The sequence below is a fragment of the Mus musculus genome, chromosome 2, assembly GCF_000001635.26.
Source record: "Mus musculus strain C57BL/6J chromosome 2, GRCm38.p6 C57BL/6J".
Classification (NCBI taxonomy): domain Eukaryota; kingdom Metazoa; phylum Chordata; class Mammalia; order Rodentia; family Muridae; genus Mus; species Mus musculus.
Window position 1 is genome coordinate 33,951,581 of NC_000068.7, and position 17,646 is coordinate 33,969,226.

The window sequence follows — 17,646 nt, forward strand, 5'->3', positions numbered from 1 at the left end:
GGGACGAAGTGGTGATGCTTCAGGGCTGGGAGGGTATGGACAGAAGAACAGACAAAAGAGGGGGAATCCACCCAACCAGTGAGGAGTGGGCACCTGTGAACGCAGAGGGGCGGACCCCGCACCACATGCTGTGAACACACTGGAAGACAGAGGGCAGACGCTGAATCACATGCTATAAACACACATGAAGGCAGGGAGCAGACACGGCATCCCGTGCTATAAACATGAGGACAGAGGGAGGGACTGGGTTGCTGCTGCCTCCAAGCCTTTGTGGAGTAATGGATCTAGGCAATGGTGACGCTGGGTGTTCCCAAACTGTGCTGGTCGACAGGACACACCCACCAACCAGACACAACACAGCTTCCTGGAGGAGCATCCTGGCCCCACATGGAACCCGAATTTCATTATGTTTCTATAGTGACTGTCTACACCACAGGGACAGAGTGGTGTGTGTGTGTGTGCAGGAGGCAGACTTGATGTGTGTTTGTGAGGTCTACGTGAAGCAAGAGGTCCGGTCTCTCTAAGACATATTTCAAGCCGGGAAGATGCTTGATGTTAAAATAGACTTGGGTAACACACAGGCATTATTTGGAGAATAAATAAACAAATAAACAAATAATTTTAAATGGTATGGTACCAGAGTTCTTGCCTAGCATTCAAAAGGAACCGAGTCTATCCCCAGCATCGAAAATAATGTAAAAATGAAATTATGGTATTATTTGAATGAATTTTAAACGGTGTGTTTATTGTTTATCATCACACATGTATGTGTATGGCGTGTGTGCACGGGTTTGCATGGGACAGCATGCCTACGGAAGTGAGGGGACAGCCTTGTGCAGTCTGTTCTCTCTAACTTTCTGTGGGCTCTAGGGGTTGAACTCAGGTCGCCAGGTTTACACAGTAATTGCCTTTACCTGCTGAGCCATCTCACCTGTGCAGTAATGTTTTTATTGATACGAGGGCTTACTGTTATTTATAAGACTAATGATGTTCTTGTGGTTTGAAAAGAGTCCTGATCCTTTCAAGATTCATGCCAAAATATTTATGGCTGGAAATTAGATGATGTCAGGGTTCGTGAAGACTTGATGCTATCATCTGTCAATCAAAAGATTCAAGGATGTCGAGTGTTTGGAGGCAGAAATGAATCAAGATTGTTCATAATTGGATAATTGCTGAAGCTGAGCCGCAAGTGTGAGAGGCTGGCAAGTCCCAGCGTCTGTCCCTTTGTGTATGTTTGACAAAAAGTTGAAAGGAGAGTAAACAGCGGAGCTGTCACCTGTATGCGTGCGGAGGATGTAAAGTCAGAGGCCTGCCTTGCCTTGGTTTCTATAAAGATAGGTGCTAGGCTGGAGAGATGGCCCTGGAGGTGTGGGTGTGGTTGAGCCGGCCTCAGGGTCAGGAGAGCTGACCCTGCCTACAACAGCATTGGGTGGCCTGGCCAGAGCAGTGCTGGAGAGCTCACCTTGTGGTGCAGATACAGGAGAGCCAGTGAGCTGGCCAGCCCAGCCACCACCCAGGCCTGGCTCCAGGGCTCTGAGTTGGCCCACCTCAAAATCTATATCATCTGTGAGCGCTTGGAATGCCTGAAAGGGCCGGTTCTGTGGATCCAAAGCTGCAGGATCTCCATGACACAGGGCAACGACAGGATAACTGGGAGGAGTCCTGACGAGGATCCAGTATGGATGGCGTGACAGACGCCAGAGATCTCGAACAGGACCAATGACTCACTGCAGTGAACATTTGCAAGTGAAGATGTGTGGACAGAGAGATACACTGTGGGATACACTGAGACACCCACAGCTTCCATAAGATGGTTTCTATGCTTTGGGGTTTTTTGTTTGTTGTTGGTTTTTGTTTTTGTTGTTTGTGGTTTTTATTTTGGAAGTTGCAAGGGTGAAGAGTAGATATGAGGGGAACAGGAAATGAGTGGGATTAGGGTGCATGATGTGAAATTCACAAAGAATCAAAAATTAAAAAGAAAAAAGGTTCTAGGTGGATTGAAGACAAAGCATAAATGGCAAAACTTTGAAATTTTTAGAAATAAACCAGGCATACATGTTTATGACATTGGAATGGGAGGGGTTGGCTACGCAAGGCAATAAAAGTGCTCTCCATAAAGGAAACACCGATAGCTTTACATAAAAATCAAACATTTACACACAATTAAATGTGCCTTTAACAGAAGTGAAAAGACAAACGACAGTCTGGGAAAACACACTTGCACTAAAAATATTAATGTCCACAATATATAATGATCTTTTACAAATCAATAAGAAGGAAAATGGAGAAATATGTGAGGCTCTAGACAGGGAGTTAAGAAAAACTCAAGTAATGAATAAATACTTGAAAAATTAGGTCCTTGTCGGTAATGGTTTGATGACACTGGCCCTCATTTATGTGGCAGGTGTCATTATCTGTGGCTTAATCATCCATGTATGTATATCTACTCCAGGTGAGCTCTCTTCTCTGTGCCCAAGAAGACATAAGGACTTGTTCTCATGAGTCAGATGGAATAATGTAAAACTGATGGGCTGTGGAGGGATGCTTAGTCAGGTAAGTTCTTGCTGTGCAAGCATGAAGACCCAAGCCGGGTCCCCAGAGTGGGCACAAGGAAGTCTGATGTTACCGCACACACTGTAACCCCAGTGCTGGGCAGGTAAAAGCAGGTGGGTCTCTGGGTTTCACCGGCCAGTCTGCTTAGCTGCATTAGTAAGCTCCAGGCCAGTGAGAGAGAGAGATCCTACCTCCAGAAGCATCGTGGGGCTGGGGAGATGGGCCAGTGGGAACAGTGCTTGCTGTGTACGCCGCAATACTGGGATTCAGATGCCCAGAGCTCCTGTAAAGTCCAGATGGGCGTGGCAACCCGGGTGGGTGTGGCAGCCCAGGTGTTATTCCGGAGTTCAGAAGTGGGGAAAGCAGCGGGAGACAAGCTTCATAGCCAGATTAGCAGAGGCAGCAAGCTCTGAGTTCACTAGAGAGGCCTGGCTTGGTGAACAAGGCAAACAACAAAGGAAGGGTCTCCAGTCTCCACATGCATGCACACACGCATGCACACAGGGGTTTACGAGTGCCTGCATACACAAATGCACAGACACATGAGCAAAACAGAAGGTAAACAGCTCCTGGAGAGCATGCCAAGGGCTGACCTCTGGCATCCACGTGCATGCACACATACACTTGCACATGCGTGCACCAGTGCACATGCTGAAGACTTACTTATACATTGCCCAGCCTGTACTTCTGCAGGAAGCCTCTGCAGACAGGTGACCCTCACACCCTGTGGGTGTGGTGCCCTCAGGGGAATGCAGTGAAAGTGAACGAGAGTGGGAGGGGCTTGATCTTAGCACAGTGGTAAGTTATTAGTCTAGTGAAATGGATGTGTGGTAGGTCATTTTCTATACCTTTTCATATATTTGAAATAATTTCATAATTAGAATAAAAAAAGAAAATGCACTGGTTTAATATCCTCGGAATATCTTTGTCACACATTAACTAACCACTGTATGATTTTTCTATCTGGGAAATTCTGGATAATTAATTGGAAAATGCTTAGGACTAATAAGAAACATCATGTGTCCCCTGGGGTAGGACAATTGCAGAACTCTCATCTTCTGTTCTTGGGAATTGTTTGTGTTTTCAAAATGACGAACACGTTTTCCTGTTATACCCAGGAAGCAGTAATGGTAGTTTCATTTGAAAATTAAATAAAATGGAAGAATGGATAAAACAACCCAGTAAAGTTCAGTACAGAGACAAATAAATTAATAAAATTAACGAGAAGAATTGATTATGTTGAAATAAAGCCTCAATTTTAAAAAGCATCCTGAATTAATCAATAATTGGGAGTGTGCAGAATCACCAGTGGATCCATAGAGCTGGACACAAAGGAAGACTTGGATAAACAAACAAACAAACAAACAAAATCCAAGAAAGTCCTAAGGTGTGGAGTTCAGATTCTGCAGACGTTCATTCTCCTCAGATAAGTCTAAGGGGCCAGAGAGATGGCTCAGTAGGTAATGATGCTGGCTGCTAAGCCTTATGATTGGAGTTTGAGTCCCAAAGTATACACACACACCATCCCCCCCCCCACTGATGACAACAACAACAACAACAATGTAAATTCCAGATAACATACACAGAATTTGCTTGGTTGAAGGAAAATCTCCTCATGTGAGATTTCTAAAATGCACCTTGCAGAAATTAAAAAGATTTAAACAATGTAAAAGCTATTCGGAAGGGTGATTAATAATAGGCTTGTCTTACGTGGATAGGAGCACAGCTTTTTAAAGCTCATTATATTTTGTATTACAGAGCTAAAGCACATTCATTATACAAAATACAACGAACAAAATGTGGAGGATGTAAAATGGGCACCACCCCACTCACCAGAAACTATCACTGTTAATAGTTTGGAACTTAAGCTGGTTTTTAGTAACCCTGTGAAGTGTGTGTGTGTGTGTGTGTGTGTGTGTGTGTGTGTGTGTGTGTGAAGGAGAAAGAGAAAGAGACAGAGAGAGCGAGAGCAAGAGCGAGCACAGGGATCAGTGTTGGGTATTCTCAATCTCTCTCCTTGTTACTTCTTGAGGCAGGGTCTCCCTCCAACCTGGAGCTCATTGATTGTTGATTCTGCTGGGGTGGCTGACCAGTGAGCTGCAAGGACCCTCCTGTCTCCTGCACCAACCCCAGCCTTAGGACACAGACTGTGTCTAGCATATTTTCAGTGAGCCCCAAGGTCTGAGTACCAGGCTCGCCTAGCTCACATACTTTACCCACTGAGCCCTCTGCCCAGGCCTTATTCTACCTTTATAAAGAAACCCTTTATACTTTATGGTGTTTAGTGAAGACATCTTCATATCTTAGATATTTTCTGGCAGAAGTTCTGGTTCCAAGTCACATGGACATTGGTGCATCCTTAAATATTCTGGAATCAAATGCAACACTGCTGCTTGGATGGATTCTTCTAGAAAGAACTCGGAGCTTTATGTTTTTCTTCTTAAATTGTGTGTGTGTATTTCTCTCTCTCTCTCTGTGTGTGTGTGTGTGTGTGTGTGTGTGTGTGTGTGTGTGTGTGTGTATCTGTGTATGTCTCTCTGTGTGTGCGTGTGTCTGTATCAGGGGGATGTGAAACCTGTGAAGGAAAAAGTAGGATAGAGAGGGAGGTGCTACAGGCTCCTGGGACTCCTCGAAGAGCTCTGATCTACCCTACAAAGCATTAGATCTAAGATGACTTCCGGAACACCAGTGAGACAGCAAGAGGAGGAACTCAGGCTGCTTCCTTTATCTTCACGGAAGTCCTAACGAGTGCCGATGCCCACCGTCCTCCCACTCCTTCTGAGTTAACCTATCAGGCAGGGTTTTCATTGAGTCATGGTGATTGTGTGATGAGATATGATTGGCTGAGGATTTAGGCTTTGAGGATTTTTGGCATTGGCTTGAACACTGTATATATAAGCTTATGCGCTTCGCAGTCAACTCAGATCTGCACCCTGATGCTGGTGTCCAGAGTTTGATTTTCTGGGATTCATCACATGACTCTCTCGCCTCTCACCACCGTCTCTATCCTTGGTCCTGTTCCTGCATGTTTGTATGCGTGTGTGTACCCGTGCCTTTGCTTGTACACATGCGTGTGTCTGTGTGGTGTTATATGCATGTGAGTACAGGCACCCGCGGTGGCCAGAAGGGGGCTCTAGATCCTCTGGAGCTGGAGTTACAGGCAATCGAGATCCACCTAATGTAGGTGCTCAGAACTCTGGTGATGCCGAACATTAGCATCCAGCTGGTCTCTGCAGTCCATATCCAGAGCTTTTTTTTAGGGAGACTCCGAAGTGGCCCATTCCAAAGCAAGACTAAGAAAGAGTTATATTTTCCACAAAAAGGCTTCATTGAACCTAACTCATGTACCACACAGTTTGCTCGGCTCACCAATGCATTTAATCTGTCTCATGCTGTGGGCAGTGGCCAGTCTCATTAAGGACTGAGGAAATGGCTCAGTTGATGGACTGCTTGCTACATAAGTTCTCTCTCTCTCTTTCCCCCTCCACCTCCCCACTCCCCCGTGTTTGTGTACAGGCACATGTGGTGGTCAGAGGGCAACCTTGGATATCCACATACTCTTTCCATTTTGTTTGAAACAGTCTCTTCCCTTGCTTCTGTTGACTGCAGGCTAGCTGGCCTGCAATCTTTCAGTGACTCTCCTGCTTCTGTGTCCCATGCGACTGACTACAGGAGAGTGATCTTACAGACCCTTTCTCCCTCACCTGACCTTTACCCAAGTTGTGGGGATTTGAACTTGGGTCCTCCTGCTTGTGTGGCAAGTGCTTTCCCCGCTGAGCCATCTCCCAGCCCTGCTTTAGAGTTGAGGCAGAGCTGTTGCATGCTGCCCCCTGCTGGTTGTTGTTCCTGAACTTCTCATTTTTCAAGAATGCCATTAAAGAGCCATTCTGTGATGTGCAGAATCACAGAACCTGTTTGTGGTTTCTTGGATACAGCTTTTGAAGTCTACACGTTCCCCGATGCCCCGGTGACATTCCAGTAACCTTCAGCCCTGCGACTGCATATCTCTCCTCTCCCTCATTGGCATGCTACCTCTGTGGGCTTTTAGTCTGTTCTCTGAACCTTCTCCACAAGCACATACACTTTTGCATCATTTTCTTAGAACCACTTCACATGTCTTGTTATTTGGTGTTATTCTTCCAGACTTCTCAGAACTCAAAAGAAATTGAGCCTGGAGAGATGGCTCAGCAGATAAGGATGTAACCAGAAGACCCAAGTTTGATCCCTAGAGCCCGTGAGAAGGTGGGAGAGAACTGACTCCTGCAAGCTGTCCTCTAACCTCTACACATGTCTGCACACATGCACGCACACATGCACGCAGAATAAACACATGAGTGATAACTGGTTTCCTAGTTCAATTTGTCCATTTTAAATGGAACCCTGGACTGCTGATTTTTATTTAACAACACTGTTGCCATTTGAGTGGGGTCTCATTACTTTGTAAATTAATTCAATATGAGTCTTTCTACCTGAGAATACAAAGTAACTTTTTACAATCATTCTCTGTGCTTTATCATTAGATATTTACTCTTAGAATAAAATACTTGGTGGGGCAGTGTCTGTGTGCGTGTGTCTCTGTGTGTGTCTGTGTGTGTGTCTATGTGTGTGTTGCAGTCATTCTCTGCGAGCATCTATTATTAGACATTTATTCTTAGAATAAAATACTTGGTGTGTATATGTTTGTGTGTGTGTGTGTCTGTCTGTGTGTGTGTGTATATACACTTGATCTTTTAATGTAGTTAGTAGTCTATCATGCTCTTGAACAATTTTATAGTTTATAAAAGTTGGGTCCTTTTGTATCACAGCTGGACAGTCATGTCATCTGCAGATAAAGATGATTTAACACCCCCACCTTTTAATTTTTATTCCCATAATGTCTTTCTTTAATTACACTGGTGATTTCTTCCAGAACAATGCTAAATACTAGTACACTGGACTAATATTGGACATTTTTTGTTTTATTCTGACTTTAATGGGAATGCTTTTAGTGTGTTTCCCATTAAGCACTAAGCATAAATTATTTTTTTACTAATAAAAATATCAACCAAACATCAACCCAGCTTGTGGAAAGAGATGAATCTATTTCATATGCTAAAGAAATAACTATCCCTTCCTGTTTTATTAAATGCTTTAAAAATTAAGAATAGTTATTGAATTGTGTCAAATGTCTTCTCAGGGCTTGTGGAAATGTCCTCAGATCATTCTCTTTAGACCTATTAAGGTGATGAATTATATTAATAGATATTTCCCCCTGGCTTTTTATTGTGAAATTTTTCAAGTATGCATCAGTGGTGAAAGAAGGTAAAGGTGGGTGGGGTCTACCTCCTGGCTGTGTTCTGTAGGACAGACGGCTGTGCTGGCTTATGCTTCGGCTCATCCTTGTGTCTTAGAATCTATGTGAATAACCTTTCCTGTGATATACAGGAGGTTTCTCCCCACACAGTGGCTTTTTCCCCCCTTGGACTGTTAATACTGCAGTGTTGTGTATGTATGTGCCCGATTGCCTGTATGTGCATTGATGTGCAGTATCCTCAGACTGAAAGAGACAGTAGAGTATCCCCTGGAGTTTAAGTGGTTGGAGGGGGGCACTATGTGGATGCTGGGGAATGAACCACAAAGCCATCTCTTTAGCCCCTTATTTGCTGTTTGAATTTGGTCTACTATATATTTGTAAATGTATATGGTATAAATTTGTATGTGTGGACTGTCTTGGTCAAAACCCAAGATCAAATAGCTTTGTGTAAGTGAAATAATCTAAATTGTTTTTGTGAAATGTAGACACTGAGACAGCTTATGAAGTGCTGGGATCATCTGTCCCTTTAAAATAGGTAGAATTCCCCTGAAAGCTGTCTAGCATGAATTTTTTTTTTTTTTTTTTTTTTTTTTAGATTATGGTGGAATCTGCAACGTATTTTCTGTTTGCTTTGTGGTAACATGTCTGTTTATCATTTCTTTCTCTTCTGGAGTCAGTTGTGTGTGTGTGTGTGTGTGTGTGTGTGTGTGTATCTCTTCTAAGTTTAAGTTGAGCCACGTGTCATGACTATGGTCACTGTTCCCCCACTAATGTTTAATTTTGAATTGCAGTTTTCATTTAGTGTACTTTTTCTTCCTGATTTTTGGAAGAAATCACCAAATTTTTGATATCCCTCCTCCAAAGGAAAATAAAAACTAAGGGAAGTATGCCTATTCCCTGCTCATTTAAAAAAGTCCAATCTACTCCTGATTTCAAAACCAAACAGGAATTATGCAAAGTAGGGAAACTGTAGACTAACTGTGCTTATAGATATAGAATCAAAAATCTTAAGCAAATTTCTTGCTAAAGAAGTCTGGTACTGTACGAATATGTTATATTAAAGGAATGCAAGGATGGCTCAACATCAGGAAAAAAATCCACTTATATCAATGCATTAATAGAGGGGAAAGAGAAATATATGATAACCTTAATAGTTAGGAGATTAAAAAAAAGCATTTGCCAATGTTCAGTGCCTTTTAATAATAAAAATTTAAAACTCTGGAATTGGCAGGACAGCTCAGTGAGAAAAGACACCTGCTGTCAATTCTAACAATTCAAGTTTAGTTTCTGGGACTCTCATGGTAGAAGGAGAGAACTGACTCCCAAGAGTTATCCTCTGAGCTAAACTCACGCATCACACACACACACACACACACACACACACACACACACAGACACACACAAATAAATAAATAAATAAATCCAAATAACAAAAACTATGAAGTTGGAGTAGAGAAGTGTACTTAATTTGACAAAGTTCATATAACTCAACGCAAATGGTTCACATGATTGATACACTTAAGATATTTTCAAGGCCTCAGTATCCCTTACAAGGATGGATAGGGTATTAGAGATCTCACAATATGGTGAGGAGTGTGGGAAGATTATGAGAGCTGGAAGGGGCCACCTAACACTGCCATTAAGTATTCATATGATTTAATCCCAATGGGTGTGGGTGAGATTATAGATGATAAAGGAAGCAAGAGGCTGCAATGGGATCTTCAGACACAAGATTGCCTCACATAATCAACAGCATGTCTACAGCAACAGACAACTGGGATAAACAGTGATTGATACAATATGCAACTGTAAAGTGGTCATGATAGAAGAAATAATAAGCAAATGTAGTGAAAACCAAACACCGCCAACCAGGCCAAAAAAGAAAAAAAAAGTCACCATGTGTTTGAGAATCATGCTAACAACTGTAAGATCGGTAGGACTGGACCTTTCAAGTGCAAACAAATCGATAACCATGGCTACATAGGTAACTGTCATGACACAGGTCAGCTCTCTCAAGACTCATTCCTAAATTTAGTGAGTCAGTCTCATAGAAACGGTTGTATGAAAGGGCACACACACATATATACAGATTCAAACTCATATATATGTAACTAGCTGAAATAAATAACAGCGAGTCCACAGTAGTCAAAACTGTGGGGGAGGGGGCATAATCCAGCCAGTAGTGTCTGCCTCTCAAATGTGAAGGCCCAGAACCCAGAAGAGTGCAGGACAAATGCTGTCATCCTGATGCTGGGGCAACGGAGGCAGGAGGATGCCCTGGGCTCCCTGTCCAGCTTAATGCAGCCTGTGCAGCTGAATCAGTGAGATCCAGGCCTGTGAGTCACCCTGTCTCAGAGTGCATGGATAGCATTTCTGGAGGTGGATAGCATTCCTAGGGATGATATTTGAGGTTGTCCTCTGGCCTCCTCTCTTTCTCTGCCTGTCTCTCTTCATCTCTCCCTTCCCCTCTCTTCCTCTTATCAAAACAAACAACATCGGCACATGAATAAGCAAACACAGCTTTGAAACCAAGCAAGAAACTCATGAACACACTCTCGAACAGATCTGTGAACACACTCACGAACACACTTGTGAACATACAGGGATGGAATAGGGATAAAGAAAACCAGGGGGAACAAAAGGGTTCTTTTGCATAGAGTTTAATCTACTGAGAAAGTTATAACCAGATCACTGTTTGGCTTCCTGGGTAAGAAAACCCCTGACCAAATTAAGGATTTAAATGTGAATGTGAAACTCACACGGTTAGCAGGAACAAGAAGGGACTTAGGGGAAGGAAATTGCCTGGCTCCCTAAACTTTAAAAGCACACACTGTGACTCTGAATTTGATTACATCAGAATGAAGAAATCCTACTTAACAAAGAAACAACACGGGCCAATTAAGAGTCAGACAATAGAAATACAATTTTTTTCCCAAAGTCTAAAACTGACAAGAGATTCACACCTAGAACTTACGTGAGGGTTCGAAGAGAGGACGTCAGGTCCAGCAGAAAATGGGCAAGCGCCGGCCGTGACAGGCAATTTACAGAGAAGGAAACCCCAAAAGCTAATGAGCATGCGAAGCGCTGCTCAAACTCATTAACAGTCCAAGAAATGCAAATTAAAAATCAGACATCACTTTGCACCTTCAGACTGGCAAAAACTCCACAGCCGGGAAATACCAATTAATGCATATCGGAGGAAGCCCTCACTCAAGCTGGTGGGAGTGTAAATTGGTAGGACTTTTTTTTTTCTGATCCCACACTACTTATGCAAATTTTGCACACAGAGACCCAGAGGACCCAAAGGGAACCCTACAAGGATGGTGTTCATTGTCAGAGGGCAGATAGGTGCAGCCTGGAGTGACCCCACTATCATGAAGCAGAAGTTCTGTTGACCACAGAACCACACAGATCAATCTTGCCAGCAGAGAGACCATTGAAACGTAAGAAAATGCCAGTATGCTGCCAATGTGAGCTATAAACGCACGTACATGTCCGTGGCTGTGGGGGGTTCTGTGTCTTCACCAGCCCTGCCATGAAACTGGCTGGATCCAGGATACTCAGACCAGAATGATGTCATCAACTCACTTCTGGGCAGCTTGGAGTTAGACGGCAATAAGACAGAACCTGTGGCTGGGGGCAGAGTTGGCAGAGGGCTAGCTAAGCACTCATAAAGCCCTGGGTTTGTTCCTCAGCACCACATAACCTGGGTACAGTGACACACATGGCTGTAATCTCAGCACTGAGCAAGTTGAAGTTCAAAGTCGTCTTCAGCAAGTTCAAGGCCACCAAGGATGCTTGAGAGCCACTCCCTTCTCAAACAAACAAAACAAAAATAATTTATTTGCCAAGTCCACAGCAATGTGCCCTGGGCTCAAGGCCTGCCTACCTTCTGTAGTAGCAAAGGTAGCATGCCACAGCTGGAGACAGAATCCAGGCCACCGTGACTGGATGGGATGAGCATCCTTTGAGGACAAAGAGGTTGCCAGGGCAGCATCAGACTAACTTCTGTTGTGCTTGGTGGGAAGGAAGGGAGTATCTGAGACACAGATTGCAAGGCCACGGTGTGAGCTGGAGGGCACATCTGATGGCTTTCTTGGTCTTCACAAAGGACAGCTTTGTCAGTTCCTTTTAGAACTAAGCATTATCAGGGAGGCTATTTTCCAAATAACTATTTCTTGAAGATGCTATTTTTGAAGGCAAGCCAATATCACACCTGTGGACATGTGAAACCACGGGACTAATTCCTTGGTGCTGGCACTCAGCCCCCATCTGTGGGATGCCCACTGCTCTCAGCACCCTTTTATCCACAAGAGCATGGACGACCAGGTTCTCTCAGTCATGGGATGAGGCTTCTAAGAAGTTTGTGAGAACAGCAGTTTCTATGGCAACCATTTCACCTACCCATACACACACAGACACACAGACACACACACACACACAGAGAGAGAGAGAGAGAGAGAGAGAGAGAGAGAGGTGGGGGGGGTGTGGGCTAGAGAGATGGCTCAGAGGCTAAGAGCACTGACTGCTCTTCAGAGATCCTGAGTTCAATTTCCAGCAATCACATGGTAGCTCATTACAATCTGTAATGGGATCCGATGCCCTCTTCTGGTGTGTCTGAAGGCAGCGACAGTATATGTACATAAAATAAATGCATAAATCTTTAGAAAAAACTTTTTTAAAAACTGAAATGCTTACGCATGGACATGTGAAACACAGACTCCCTAGCCCCATGACACATCCAAATGTCTGTGCAGACCTTCATAAAACGTATACAGTACAACCTGCAAGCTCACCAGAGGGCCTGAAGGTACGCACAATAACCTGCAGATGGCACAAACACCAGCTGTCTCCTACCCAAACCTGCCCCTCCCATCAGCCTTCCATCTTCTGGGATGTGACTCACTCCTTTCCAGTTCTCAGCTTTGATGTTATCCTGGACACCGCTCACATATTCTAGCCTATCAGGAAATCCTGCTGCCTGGAGCTTCGAACAGCTCATACCTTTAATCTCAATTTTCTGAAGGCAGAGGCAAGAGGATCTCTGAGTTGGAGACCCAGAGAAACCCTGTCTCGAACCCTTCCTCCCACCAAAACAAAACAAAAACCCTAAAACCCAGCAGCCTGAGTAAATCTCTTTTCACCCTGCACCAGTGTCATAACCTGCAAAATTATTTCAGGGACCTTATGTTTTGTTTTGCTTTTTGGAGACAGGCTCACGTAGCCCAGAATACACCTGGCCTTGAACTCCCAATTCTCCTGCAGACTAGGATTGCAGATGCATGCCACCACACCCAGTTCTAATTTCTCTCCATACTCAGAATCTGTCCTACCCCCAGAGTCTGTTCTTGGGGCACCAGATTGGGGTGGGGTGGAGGTGGGGGTGGCAACCCTGGCTGGAAATGTCATGCTAAGAAATGTGTTACAGCTCCAATATTTTACATCCAAATACGAACCGAGTCTCCATCCAAGGATTGCTTGAATGGGTCCCTAGCTTGCCTTGCCTGGCGTCTCCTCACCCTTCCCTGTCCTTCACCTATATTCTTTGCAGATCCTACAAGCTTGCTGCTGTGAGCCTATCATGGGGCCCTCACGCTAGCTAGAGTCCTGCCTGGATCTCCAAAGCCCTAGCTGTGTTTGTGTGATAGGGCCAAGTAGCCATCAGAACCTGGGGGGATCAAGGTCAACTCATCAATGCGCCCCCCCATCTCCCCCTTGAGATCCTCCCTCCATAGGCATGTGCAGGGGCATCTCCCTTCCCTCTCCCTCAGGGGCTGCTGGTGTTTCAGAGCATCCGTGCTGCCCTATGGCTTGTAGATCTGTCACCCCAGGCTCTGCCATTGTCTTCAGGCAGCCTTTTCTCCTGTGTCTCTCTGTCTCCTTTCATACAGGGATGACAGTCACAGTTAAGTGAGGGTCCACCAGACTCTGGGATGGTCTTCTTTCTACCAATTACTGAGGGCAGCTGGCCTTCCTTTTATTTGGTCAGGGACCCTGGTCCATGAGCTGGCACTGCCCATTGTCAGGATGAGCCCTCCTGTTTCTGTTAAACCTCTCTGGCACAGGCTCACGGAGGCACCCAGAGGTGTGTCTCTTAGGTGATTAAGATTCAGTCTGATTGACAATGAAGATGAACCGGGCAGTCATCCCAAAGGCCCACCCTGGCTAACCCATGGATGACTGAGACCCTTCCCAGGGCCCGGTCCTCTACCCTCCTCAATAAGCTCTACTTTTGCTATAGTAGATATCCTCACAGCAGACACTTTTCCTTAGGTCTGTCATTTCTTGTCTGTCTGTCTGTCTGTTGGCATGCAAGGCCCAGGAGGACTTGGTTTTGACTTTGTTCTCTGACAGACTGATCAGGCATGCTCCATGTGGCTCCGAGTGGAGGAATGGATGAATGTCTCAGAAACACACATGTGCCTGTTTACAACACTGCACACACATGTACACGAGAGACATGGCTACCCACCAGATCGCGCTACATGAAAATGCACATGCACGTGAATACTCACACATGTATGAACACAAAGACATGCACAAGCACACACACATGTGCACACACACACACACACACACACACACACACACACACACACACACAGACGCAGCAGCCCTGTCTCAATGGATACCCAGACAATGCCCAAGCCACACATGTATTTTTTCTGACCCCAGCCCCCTGACTGTCTGAGCTGGACTCGGAGGGGTGGAGCAGTGTGCTCTGTTGCTACTGTGGGGTGCACTTCCTCCTCCAGCCCCTCTCCCTGGCTGGCGGCAGAGGCCTGGTAAGAAAGAAAACAAATAACCTTGCAGGGTTTAAATAAGCAAAGTTTTGTGCAAAGCAGAGGTTAATGTACTTTATTGTTCAATGTCATGTTCCTAGTGGATTGGTGGAGGGAAAAATGTGATTAATTGCCCCGAAGCCCACGGATCTACAATTATTTGGTTGTTGTGAACAAATAAAGGACTTCAGTATCCATCATATTCAAATGAGGCGGCAGAATAAATGATGGCGGGCTGGGGAGGAACAAAACCGAGGCGTGTTCCTTCAGGATGGAAGGCGACTGGCGCCTTGTCAACCAGACGCTGGATGGTGGCAGGAGCCGAACCCGTCTGTCTCTGCACCGCCAGCGAGGGCCGGCCTGACCCCGCAGGGGCCGCTGTTAATTCATGTCACCCTTCGCACCTCCAGCCTGCGTGGTAGGACGAGCAGGCGCCAATTCCCTAATAAAGACTTGTTTTGCAACGAGGCCGAATTGGGGCGGGGGCACAGATCTTCATTAGCGCCCCTTCCCTGGGCCACGCTCGTTACAGAGCACAGGTACTGGCTAAATGTGTCCGATCATTCATCATGATTTTGCCCTCCACTTTGTCACAGCGTGGGGATTTAAGGAAGATAGATGGTACGAGATGTTGTCTCCTCCGCAGACGCTTTCTGCTCTGGTAAGTGTGTCCGAGGCAGAATTATTTCGCCACTTTATTATTTCCTAGTGAGTGTTTGTCAGAGCGTCGCCTCTTGGAAGGAGCGAGTTGTTTCCTGTCACTCAGGGATGTCGCGGGAGCTGTGATGCTTGGCTGGGTTCACCAGCCAGCTGGAACCCGGTCTGGGTCCCCAGGCAGGGCTGTGGGGGGTCCTAGGAGGCTGGGCTGCAGGGTGAATGTCAAATACAACAGAACCGCTGAGCCGGCAGGCTTTGCGGGGAAGGTGGGACTTAGGGGCTTTGAACAAGCTGGATTGGGTCAGGGGGAGTCCTGGGGATGTTTGTGGGCTTGGCCTGGCTAAAGGCCAGGTTGCAGAGTTAGGGAGCTGTTCAAATCAGTGTCCAAAGAGCTGTGTGAGCTTGGCCTTGAGTTGAGCCAGCTGGAGAGGGTGCAGGCAAGGCTGAGGCTTGCCCGGCTGCCATTGCCAAAAGGGAGCGCGGCTGGCACCAGAGGAGCCCTCTGTCCTGACCAGACAGCAGAGGGCCAAGTGGTGACCCACAGGGATCTCAGCTTTAGGGAAACGACAGGAAGTTAATGATGGCCAGTGGGCTTGGAAGACAACTAAGTTAGTAAAGTGCTTGCCATGCAAGCAGAAGGACCCGGGTTCAGATCCTCAGCGCCCATGCAGAGTCATGCAGTCTGAGCACTCAGGAGGTGAAGACAGGAGGCTCTCTGGAATTTGCTGGCCAGGGACATCTGGCTGGTCAGTGAGCTCTGAGTTCAGTGAGAGTCCATGAAGGGAGGAGAATGCCTGATGCCAAATTCTGGCTGCAACACACTCACATGCACTTAAACACACACACACACACACACACACACACACACACATACCCCTCCACATGTCTGTATACTCACACAAAGAGCATGAGAGCCAAGCACAGTCCGAAGTCAGAAGCTCCAGTCTTGCACCTGGGTCTCAGAGGACTGGAAAGTGACTATTTCCCTCCTATGGAGTGACTCTGGTCTCAAGCAGAAGGTGGGACATCTGGGGGTCACTGGCAGTCCTAATGCTTCTTCCTTTTAGGGTGCAGTGTTTGAGGGCCCTCGGCTGTCTCCGTCCTCAGCCATAAGCACCTGGCTGACGAGGCTGCGGGGGATCTTGCTTTTTCTTTGCTTTCCTGCGGGACAGGCTGCTCTGGGTGGTGAGTCCAGAGTGGACAGTCATCGGAGGCTCTGAGGGAACCAGGCAAGTGAGGAACATGAGGCCAAGGACAACGGCACTGTCCAGACAACAAGCCCCTGTCCTGTGAGCGCCCTGCTCCCTGCTTAATGCCCCCTCTTTCTCCTCCTCAAAGATGAGGGTCCATCCCCAGTGATGGACCAAGCACATCATTTGAGAGTCAGGGAGGTCTGGGCTCAAAACCTTCACTTGGTGTAATGTTCTCAGCCTTAGTTTCCCCAGCTGTTAGATGGGAGCATATTGTAGGTGTTCTTTCAATTCAGGAATTCCATCCCAGACCCCATTCTCTTAGCTTCCTGTGGGCCCAGCTGGCTCTGCCCAGTTTCTGAAACCACGGCTTTTTGGCTGGTATCCAGACACCTCACCCACTCCTTGGTGTGGGCACCTCCATAGCGAGCCAGTTTCCCACAAGCACCTGACTGCTGAGACCTCCAGTTCCTCCAGCCCAACCTGGCTGACCTGCAACACAAAGTTTGCCCATCAAGAGCCCACAGGCTGGTGTGGATGGGTGAGAAACATAACCCACTCCTCACAAACCCAGGTGACCTCCAGGGCCCTCTGAGACCTCCCATGCAGAGGTCCAGTGGCGGGGACTGTACACACATCACCTTATGGTCCCACCACAGTCCTTGCACCCTCACCCCCACTATGCAGCTGATAAAACTAAACCTGTGTAGGTGACCTAGGACACTGAAGGTGACATAGCTGTCACTCATGGACTCCAGTCTGAGCACATTTGAGGGCCAACCTCGCCTTCTGGGTTCTGCAGAGTTGCTACTTGGCTGATTAATGAAAGGCTATGATAGGCACCTATTACTTCCAAGCAGGGTTCAGCCCATTTGCCTTCTTTGGTTTTTCCTTTGCTGCTCATTTGTGGAGCAACTCAAACTCATAGCTCAAGTAGAACCCCAAAACCTGTGATTCCTTGTATTTAATGTTAAGTTCCACTTGCCTTTTTCCTTTTTCATGCTCTTTTTTAAAATATCTTACCTAACATTAATTTACTCCTCCATTCACTGATGCATGCACCTATTTGTTAATTCACTCATTCATCAGTTCTCTCATTCATTAATTCATCCAGCCATTTATTTATTCATTCAGCAATCACTAAGGACCCATGTCTTTGATGGAAGCTTTG

At 46.0% G+C, this 17,646-nt stretch overlaps 2 long non-coding RNA genes across 3 annotated transcripts in view; one reads left to right on the forward strand and one right to left on the reverse strand.

Moving 5' to 3' along the window:
- Positions 1 to 10,939, reverse strand: part of Gm39793 — a 33,880-nt gene extending 22,941 nt beyond the window's left edge. The window contains exon 1 of the long non-coding RNA XR_866150.1: positions 10,821 to 10,939. This is a non-coding gene — a long non-coding RNA (predicted gene, 39793). The remainder of the gene's footprint in view (positions 1 to 10,820) is intronic.
- The window catches only part of Gm13404, a 75,897-nt gene that overhangs the window by 9,322 nt on the left and 48,929 nt on the right, over positions 1 to 17,646 (forward strand). The window contains exons 2-3 of one of the 2 annotated variants that reach the window (XR_866147.3): positions 2,453 to 2,553; positions 15,225 to 15,289. This is a non-coding gene — a long non-coding RNA (predicted gene 13404). Of the gene's footprint in view, positions 1 to 2,452; positions 2,554 to 14,835; positions 15,290 to 17,646 lie in introns of those variants that run through there. The other variant, XR_866145.1, reaches the window with a different exon arrangement.